This window comes from Myotis davidii, unplaced genomic scaffold (assembly GCF_000327345.1).
Source record: "Myotis davidii unplaced genomic scaffold, ASM32734v1 scaffold616, whole genome shotgun sequence".
Lineage (NCBI taxonomy): Eukaryota > Metazoa > Chordata > Mammalia > Chiroptera > Vespertilionidae > Myotis > Myotis davidii.
In genome coordinates this window covers 3,168,656-3,178,557 of record NW_006291965.1, presented here as the reverse complement: position 1 = coordinate 3,178,557, position 9,902 = coordinate 3,168,656, and the positions used below count along the sequence as shown (strand labels likewise).

The 9,902-nt window shown below is 43.3% G+C and overlaps 2 protein-coding genes across 2 annotated transcripts in view; both read left to right on the top strand.

Annotated features, from left to right (window-relative positions):
- PIP5K1B (phosphatidylinositol-4-phosphate 5-kinase, type I, beta) overlaps positions 1-9,902 on the top strand; it is a 309,531-nt gene that overhangs the window by 57,512 nt on the left and 242,117 nt on the right. The window lies entirely within an intron of this gene.
- The window catches only part of FAM122A (family with sequence similarity 122A), a 61,058-nt gene that overhangs the window by 13,025 nt on the left and 38,131 nt on the right, over positions 1-9,902 (top strand). The gene's annotated exons all lie outside the window — the stretch shown is intronic.

Genomic DNA, 9,902 nt, shown 5'->3' with positions numbered 1-9,902 from the left:
TCTTTCTCTTGGTGCTATCACTCCATCTATCTGTGGCCTTTGGAAGCATTTCAGTTGGAACCCCTGATGCTGATAATGAACCAGAGAACTTGCTAGGCTCTTAGAGGTTAAAGCAGTGCCTCTAGGAGTTGTGACGGGTCACCCTGTTGGGAAAAGTGAACAAATGAAGAAAACTTTGCTTAATTAAATGTACAACTTGTTCAGACCCAATAATACATCCAAATTTCTCCCATATTATTTTTTAAATTGAAAAATTGTTATTTTAGAAGATTGCGGGCCCATCTTCAAAAGGAATTTGTGGTTGTCTACATGATCCTCGGTGCATTCTTCCTTCTGAATTCTGCAGCATGTGGAGAATTCTTTTTAGCCAGGGAAATCTTCCTGTTCTTTGACACATCATTAAGATTGAGTCTTTAAGCTTTACAGATTCCAAAAGCAAATTAGGTAGGAAAAATGGGACAGGCTTTCACTGTCACTTATGCTGTTGGCTGTGTGTGTGTGTGTGTGTGTGTGTGTGTGTGTGTTGTTGTTGTTGTTGTTGTTTTTTCCTAGCTTATATTTGTCTGGCTGCTAGATCTGCTAGATCAGTGGTTCTCAACCTGTGGGTCGCGACCCCTTTGGCAGTCGAACGACCCTTTCACAGGGGTTGCCTAAGATCATTCTGCATATCAGATATTTACATTATGATTCATAACAGCAGCAACATGACAGTTATGAAGTAGCAACGAAAATAATTTTATGGTTGGGTCACAACATGAGGAACTGTATTTAAAGGGCCAGAAGGTTGAGAACCACTGTACTAGATATTCTAGAAGTAATATCATTAATTGCATTTCCCCTTCATTTCTGCTGAAGAAAGTTGGAAGCTTTTCTGTTGGTAGTGATGGAGCTGATTAAGCATAAACAGCTCTGTGAAACTAACTAGCTAATATACATGAAAAAAAGAAAAAGGTAAAGTCCTCAGATTTGGCTGTTCTGAAGCTAAAGGCTATTTTATTGACTTTAAACAAATCAATATTTATAACCTATTACTTGTGCCCTTACTTCCAGCTCCTCGCACCACTCCAGGGCTTTCTGCCTCAATATCTCTTCTTTTCTATCATCAGTATTTCTCTTACCACTGGCCACCTATCAGGAAGGAACAAAGTTTAAGGAAACCCTGTCCTTAGAACCAATCAGTGAACCATCATGATGACATTTTATGCCTTACTTTCCTCTCAGTTTATGTAAAAGCATTTGGCACCTAGTCAGAACTTGAAAAATGTTTTCTCAATTTGAGTCAGCCAAGCTTTTCAAAGCAGAATCTTGTCTGGCGGCCTCCATTTTTTAACCATTTGTGTATTAGGTAGATAGGCTGTGTCTTCCAGTCTTGATATGGTGGCCGTATGTAGTAGGTGTCCTATGGGGCTCAGTGGTGCAGTCTCTCTGATGGCCTGAGCTAGACACTCCAGGCATGTCCCCGGTGTGGGTTATGCGAGCCCTTTTGTTGTAGTTGAGTCTTGATTGCTATTGGCCTGGTTGTGCATGGGGTCGATGCTGAGTCTGGCTAGCTGTGAGGATTGACCGTGACCACAGTGTATGGGCTGCTGTACAGGTCTGACCCCATGAGGCGGAATTGGCCCCAGCAGGCTCTGGTACCTTGAGAAATATTTCTTTAGTTGTGCCATTTGTAGAGCTAATTGGGTTGTGTTCTGATGGGGTTTGAAGCCTGCCTCTTGGTGTATTGGTTCTGGGGCCTCTTGGGAGGAACTCTGATGCAGGTCAATGTCAGATGCGACCTGTGACCGGTCCTGGGCTACCAGTTATGAGTTACAAAGCAATCCGCAGATTGTGGCTGTTTCTGCTGGGAACTGGGAACTCTTGGGAGGGGTCAAGCTGCGTACCAAGGACAGCTTATACTGGTACGGAGCCAGGGGCCAGGGGCCAGGGCAGTAAAGGCTCAAGGCACCTCGAGATTTGCTTCCACTTGCCGGCTTCCTTTTAGGCTTAGTTACTCAAAGAGCCTCTGGAGGTACGCAGGTTATGTGAGGGAGCTTCTTAGTGAGTCACCAGGGACAGGCAAAGGGTGTTCACCAGGTTGATACAGATTCAAGCTCAGTGCCAGCGGTGGGCCTCAGGCCACTCAAACCAGAGTTTCAGGGTTCACCAAGGCCAGCCGCCACCCGCCTGGGGCAGTGGCCGCTGTCCTGCTAGCCCTCTAGACACGGTACCCAGTCTTTCCCTGCATGTCTCCAGTCTGCTCTGAGCTGCCTTCCCAGGGTGAGTTGCTATGAACAAGGTTTTTTGCATTGGCCCTTAAGAGGGTGCCTGAGTTTCTAGTGGACTCCCATCTTTTTCTGGTGGGAAAAAAAAATCTCTGCTTATTTTCAGAGCCAGATATCATGTGAGGTCCTCTTCCTGACTCTGGTGCTTCGGTCTGGGGAGCCCTGTATGGCGTTGAGATCCCATGCTCCCCAGGGGTAACCTTTGCAGCTGCGATATCCCTCCAGATTCTCCGCCACCACATGTGGGTGGGGGATCAGCCCTTTTTGGTTTCCACGCTTCCTACCAGTTTTGATGTGGCTCCTTCTGTGAATCCTGGGTGATAAGACTTCTCTCCAGCTATTCTTCGTTGGTTGGTTATTCACATTGATTGCTCTATAATTTAGGTGTAATTCTAGTTTAATCCTGGGAGGAGGGGAGTGTAACTTCCACTTACTCTGCCCCATCTTGGCTGTCTCACAGTCCTATTCTCTTCAGCATTCTGCCACATGCGACAAGTACTCTGTGTGTAACAAGCAGTACTCGGGATATAATCAGAACACACTTTTTTTTTTTTTTTTTGCCTCTCCCTGTAATTTTATTCAATGGGAAAGGTCAACTTCTAGTACTAGATGAAAACCCAGGAAACTTTCTGCTCACTCTTAGGCAATAAAATTTCCCAGTGTCGCTTTAAATCTCTTTTGAAGCTGGTCTCTCAAATGTCAGGTACCATATAATTGGCAAAGCCTGCAACTTCATTTCAGCGCTCTCCTCCCTTGGCAGGGGCCTTCTGCAGGCAAAATATCTCAGCTCCTAGAGAGGGAGGCAGTCCTCCTCTCTGTCCTGGCCTTTGGTCCTTTTCAGTCCTTTCCAACTTATTGAGGTTCTAACTTCTTGGGTTCAAAACAATGATAGGCAGAATTCCAGATAACAGGAAAACAAAAATTTTCACTCAAAGGTCTTACTCAACTAGTACTGTTGGTAACATGACTTCCTGTGCTCCAAATTAGGTTAAAATGGACTCTTGGGTGCTTTTTATCAAGGGTTCTTCATAAACCATCTGCTCCTCCCTTCACTCGGTTGAAAGCAATCTCTTACCCCAGGAGTTTCCAACCTCTGGAGCACGTCAGAGTCACTTGGACAATTTTTTAAAAAGAAAAATGCCAGTACTTTGTCCCTAGTCTTTGGAGTGGGAATCTCTATATTGGGGCTTTGTTGTGTTTGTTTTTCAAAATTTCACAGATGATTCTGACGCTTACTAAGGACACCAAATCCAGCCTATATTAAAGTTCATAATGTGCAGCTTCCTTTCTTTCTGGACTCTCAACTTCCCTTGGGTCTTTTCCTCCTTTTTAATCCCCTCGATAGAGACGTAATCATAACAGATTTGGCCCATTTGAGGCATAAAGGCATTAAAAATCTCAGGGTTCTAGTGGAGAAGCTGTGCCACTGGGATTTGTTCAGTCTACAGACTGAATTGCATATAGCTGTGGTGCTCAATAAATACTGGAGAAGAAGCTGGCTAGGTGGTTAGTGCCTAGAACAAAAAAGAAAAGTGAGATAACAGTCTAGTTAAATAAGATATACTGGTTGTGGTTCCAGAATCTGTTTTGAGAAATCTCATGTCTGGTTGTGTTCTAAATGCTTATGTCATGAATATTACTGTTAGGTCTCCAAAGGAGGAATGCAGGAGGCCAGAGTGAGGGATTATGAATTTATTCAATCATCCGCACACCAGGTGGCTGAGCCTGGATGACTCCAGCACCCAGTGACGGAAGTCAGCGACTTTTAAAGGACTTTTGGCAGGCTTTTTTCTGGGCAGAGACTTCTTTATGCATACCCGAGGGTAGATAATGGAGCATGGTCACCACAAGTGAAAGGTGGCCTCAGCAAAGGGAATGTCCGTAATGAAATGACCTGAAAAGTCAGTTCCCGGGGGAGGGGTATTAATTCAATTATTTGACCAGACCTAACAATCATGTCAATTAATGTTTACATAATTTAATAGCGGAGACTATCGTCCTCACTTTTTAGATGAGGAAACTGAATCTCAAGGATGGTAAGTAACTTGACCCCCCAAGGACATACATGCAGAAGTTACAGTCAAGATTTCAACCCAGGTTCTCTGATTTCAGAGCCCAGTTCCTAAATACTATATTGTAGCACTTCTCATTCAAAGGGAGTAGAGTTTTGGGGAGATGATAGGACTAGCCACTCCTCCCCACCCCCCATTTCTGCCCTCATTCTTTTCAGTCTGCCTTCCTCTCTGTATTCTGTCCCCCTGCCCTCCTGCCCTACAGGGGAATGTTAATGAATGAATCGTAGCAAAAGGCAGAAGGGCTACCATGACAAGATTACTTTTAAACATTTTCTCTGGCAACAATTACGCACATTGGGTAGGATTGGAGCCATCCTAAAACGAGCAAGACTCGTATGAAGTTAGGGAAATAGTTGGGAGCAGACAGAATGTTTGGTAATAGAGATGGAAAGGACGAGACGGATGTCAGGTGTTAAGCAGGTCAAGCTGAAGAGATTTAGTGATGGATTATGCAGGAGCTATGAAGGAGAGGAGAGATCTAGAATATGTTGAGTTTTGATGTGGTTGTCTTAAGAGATTGTTGTGTAATTCATTCTCTAGAGAAGTAGATGTGCCGTAGAGAGAAGAGAATTTATTCATGGATGAGTTTGAAGGACCTATGGAATAAACAATGGGAATGTCTAATAGGTAGTTATATATTACAGTCTAGAGCAGTGATGGCGAACCTTTTGAGCTCGGTGTGTCAGCATTTTGAAAAACCCTAACTTAACTCTGGTGCCGTGTCACATATAGAAATTTTTTGATATCTGCAATCATAGTAAAACAAAGACTTATATTTTTGATATTTATTTTATATATTTAAATGCCATTTAACAAAGAAAAATCAACCCCCAAAAATGAGTTCACGTGTCACTTGTCACACGCGTGTCATAGATTCGCCATCACTGGTCTAGAGATAGGTCAGCCCTATCTAAAGATAGAAATCTCAGAGACATCAGCACATTGGTCAGAGTTAAAACCATGAGAGTGGATGCTTTTGCTGAGAGAGAGAGAGACAGAGAGAGACAGAGAGAGAGAGAGATAGATAGAGAGAGAGAGAGAGAGATTAAAATGAAAGGGGAACCCAGGAGCCAAATGTTAGGAAGGAATCCCTACTAATTTAATGAAGCATCCCGACTCTGTCCTGCATGCCTTTTTGACCTTGAAGAAATCACTGGCTGTCTGAACCTCAGTTTCCTTGCTGATAAAAGTGTAGGTGATTTCTAAAGCCCCTTACAGACCTCATTTTCTGCACTTGTTTCTAATCATTAGCACTTGTTTTCATGATTGCTTTGGGGAAGATCAGGCACTTATTACTTGCTTCATTGTGTAACCTCGATGCATGTGGAAGTCCATGAAATTATATATATCCTAGATCTGTCTTTCTGATACGCATAATCATTATCCTGGACATGTCAACCCCATCAGTGTTATTCAAAGATAACCTGGAGCACCATGAACATGGTAGGTTTGAGGAACCCAAGTGTATTTCCTGAGAGGCAGTAGAGGGAAGTGATTAAGAGCTCAGCCTCTGGAGCCAAACCTATGGGCTTTAATTCATCTACCACTTACCTGGTTATGTCACCTCAGGCAACTTAGTTCATGTCTCTGTTCCTCCTTTTCCTCATCTATAAAATAGGGATAATAATCCTAGAGATGGTATAGAAATTAAATAGGTTGTTATGCACACAGTACTCAGAAGAATACCTGGCACATCTGCCCTTAGTAAATGTAAGCTACTATTGTATGATGGTGACCATGGCAACATTGTCTGGTGAAAAGTGTCTTAATTGTAAGGACTGAAGAAGCCTAATATCTTAGACTTTTTTGTTTTCAAAAGGAAAGTCAAGAGGAAAACCTATAGCACTCCCTAACAAGAGGTAACTTTCAGATGGCTGAGCTCCGGGGGTGGCAAACATATATTTCTGGTAACAAATTAACCTGCAGGTGAAAAAGGCAGAAGGAGACTGCGTTACAGGGTCATTCCACTGACAGATTCATTAGTATAAAATAGGAGGCATCAGAGTGTCCCCGCCATTAATACTCTTTCTTTTCATTGCTTTTCCTTGTCATCTTAATGTAAAGATGGACAAAAGGAGAACAAATTATACTAGTACACTGCCCTTTCTCAGTAATAAACCTCACACTCTCCAAGTGTCTTAGAGGTTAGGTGGCTCTTGGATATGCAGTTGTCAGTCTCTAAAGCCAAATATATAGAGAGCACATGCTTTATATTTCCTTAACACATATAGCTTGGGAATCTTGCAGATTGGGGCAGCAGGTTCAAATTTCTTTGGAACCTTGGACCTGCTCCTCAAAACATACCTACCAGGTATCAGCTGCGTGGAGAGAAAGACACGTCTTGAGGAACGGCAGTTGTTGAAGCATCTGGAATCTTTTCCTACTTTCGTCATTACTCGTCTTGTTTTTCTGAGAGAGGCTGGATTCAACTTGTCAGGCACAGCCAAATGGGTGCCCCTGTGCAGCTTGTTATATGCCAGGAAGGACAATAGCAGTCATTCAAAACAGGGTTTCAAATGAATACATAAGAATAAACCCCCGGGATTAGTCCCAATTGAAAAGTTCCGTGCGGCCAGGGAGGGTGGCTGCTGCTGCTGGGGATTAACAAACAGCTGAAGGGAATGGTATTCACTGATCTAGACACATTTTTAGTGACTGGTGGCCTCCATCTACCCCCATGGGGTCTATCACTTAGACAGACTTACAGAGTAAAATTTTTAAATAGTATGTTTTTTCTAATTTTTCCTTTTTGGAAACTGTCTACCTGATTGCATATGAACGTTTCGGTTCATACATTTCAGACCACAGAAATGCATGCCTCTAAAAATCACTATGGTCTCAGGGAAGAAGCTGAAGAGCAAATTTTCTTCCAGAGAATCAAACTAGAAGCAACAGAACAAAGGAAGCCCTCTGGTGAGAGTGGTGGGAAAGTTGGCGGGGTCATATTATGTTCAGAGCACTGAGTGTTTAATTTTAAATTTATTTTTATTTATTTCAGAGAGGAAGAGAGAGATAGAGATATCAATAATGAGAGAGAATCATTGATTGGCTGCCTCCTACATGCTCCCCCCGACCTCAGGAATCGAGCCCGAAATCCAGGCCTATGCCCTGACCAGGTATCAAATGGAATGGAACCATGGCCTCCTGGTTCCTTGTTCGATGCTCAATCACTGAGCCTCAGAGACAACCCCGTTTGTACAGGGCCTTTACTGTTTGCTGAGCCTATTATGGACATTGTATCATTTGATCCCTACAAAGAGGTTGTATCCCCACTTCACAAATGAGAAAAGTGAAGCCCAGAGGCTGGCAGACTTGTCCCAGGTCACAGGGCTGGAAGTATGATAGTCTGACTCCAGGTTTCATACGTTTTTGCTATAGTTCTTGTGCACTCACATGTTGAGCCCTTCAGTCTATAATCCAACTAGATGTGCAGCTTTTGCATGGTCTTAAATTAACTTTATACATTACCCATGGAGCATCGGTCCCTTTTTCCTTCTTGCCAGATGCATTAATCTTTCAAGTGAAAGATAGCAGAGAGAAGCATGTAAGGATACCAATTATAACCTTTGTTTTTGGCCTAGGAGAAGTTCAATGCCAAAGAGAAGGCACCAAAAATGGACACTGCCTAACATGTATAAAATCAGTGAGGAACAAATGATATAAACTACACTTTCTATTCTATTTAAAAAGACAACAACAACAAGGCAGTAGAGGGGGAGAGGGCTAGAGGCTATTTTTAATATATTCTCCTTTGAAAAAATTGAACAAAGTAACTACGATTCACATTTGTTTACTTGCACTTTGCTGAGGGCCTACCCTGGGAGCTTCTTCCAACAGGTCTTTGAGGCCCCTCTCTCCCTCTATCCTTCCTCCATATGATGGGTGGCTCCATGGCAGTGGTTTGATGACTTTTAGTGGTTATAAAAGTTGAAAGGTAAGAGGGGTCAGAAGCCCTTTTGTAAATGTCTGCTTTGATTTTCTATCCCTTGCTATTGGTTTCAGGATTAGACTAAGCAACTACGGAGAACATCTGCATTTAGTGGGCTCGCTATGATCGAGGAGTGAATAGTTGGTAACCGTTTCAGAGATCATCCACTGTTTTTCTTCCATTGTGATCACAAAGTAATTTCTTTGTGGCCAAAATCATATCCTTAAACACAAACTCATTCTCCCCATATGTAAAAAATAACAGCTCCCACTGAGTTGCTTGGTGTTCATTTAACTCTGTTCCATGTAATGAATTATGCTAGGAAAATACTGCAGAATCATTTTTTAATGAACACAAAGATAGCTGTTGAGAAAGTCGAAGGCTATAAAAGTGAAAACTAAGCTGGCCTGACAAGAATGCTTTGTTCAAAGTCCACCAGCATTGACCTTTTCTTATCTTTTCTTTTCTTTTCTTTTCTTTCTTTTTCTTTCTTCCTCCTTCCTTCCTTCCTTCCTTCCTTCCTTCCTTCCTTCCTTTCTTCCTTCCTTCCTCCCTTCCTGCCTTCCTTCCTTCCTTCCTTTCTAGAAATAACTTAGCTGAGGGCTCTGTTGGAACAGGACCCAGGAGGGCTGATGGTTCTGCTGGTGACCTGCAACTGGCTTCAGACAAGTGTCCAGGGCTTATGTGAGGCTGCAGGAGACTATTGGTGTTTAGGGGCCCAGTGAAATGTAGCTACAGGTGTGTGTGTGGGTGTGTGTACACGTACCCGCGTGTTTCTGTCTCCATTCTTTCTACTGTCCAGGCCAGGTAGCCGTTCTTTCCCTCGTACTGTTATGTGTCAGAGAGATGTAGAAGCTTAGCATTCCATTTAAAGTTAGGCTCATGGTTAATGCTTGAACAAAATGCATTTCTTCCAATGAAAGACATTCTTATTCTTTTCTGTCCTCCATTTACATTCCAAGTTCCCACTCTCTTTCTATCAATAGCATTTTGAGGTCTAACTTCATATACAATCAAGCCTATAAATTTCAAGTATTCAGTTGAATAAATTTTTGCATATGCATTCACCCGGGGAGCCAGATCCGGAATATGGATCATTCCCTGTGCTCCTTCCAGTCGGTAGTCCCAAGGGTAACCTCTTCTATTTTAACCTCGACCTCCATAGATTGATGTCAGCTGTTCTTGTATATCATTAAAGCAGAGTCGTAGAGTTGTACTCTTTTCTGTTTGATTTCCTCCATTCAACATTGTGCTGTAACTCACACGTGTTGCTGAGTGAAGAATTCCGCTGTATAATGTCTTCTTCATCCATGGGAGTGCTTATGGACCTTTGGACTGTTTTCAGTTTGGGGCTATTCCAAAAGATAATGCACGGGCCCTCCCACAGCCCCGCGTCACCAAGGCCTCTCCGAGCTCTCATTTTATAAATATACGCCCCGGAGGACTGTAACTTTATCAACATGTAAAAGCGCGCTGGTGCTCGGTCGCTATTTGCATAGGAACCACCCACTTCTCGCCCCGCTCCCTGGGGCTGCGGCGCAGCTCTGACGCGTTCAGCCGGCGCCGCGAGAAAGCGCGCAGGACGCCTGCGCGAAGAGGGGCGCATGCGCAGACGACCGAGCCCGCTGACAGATT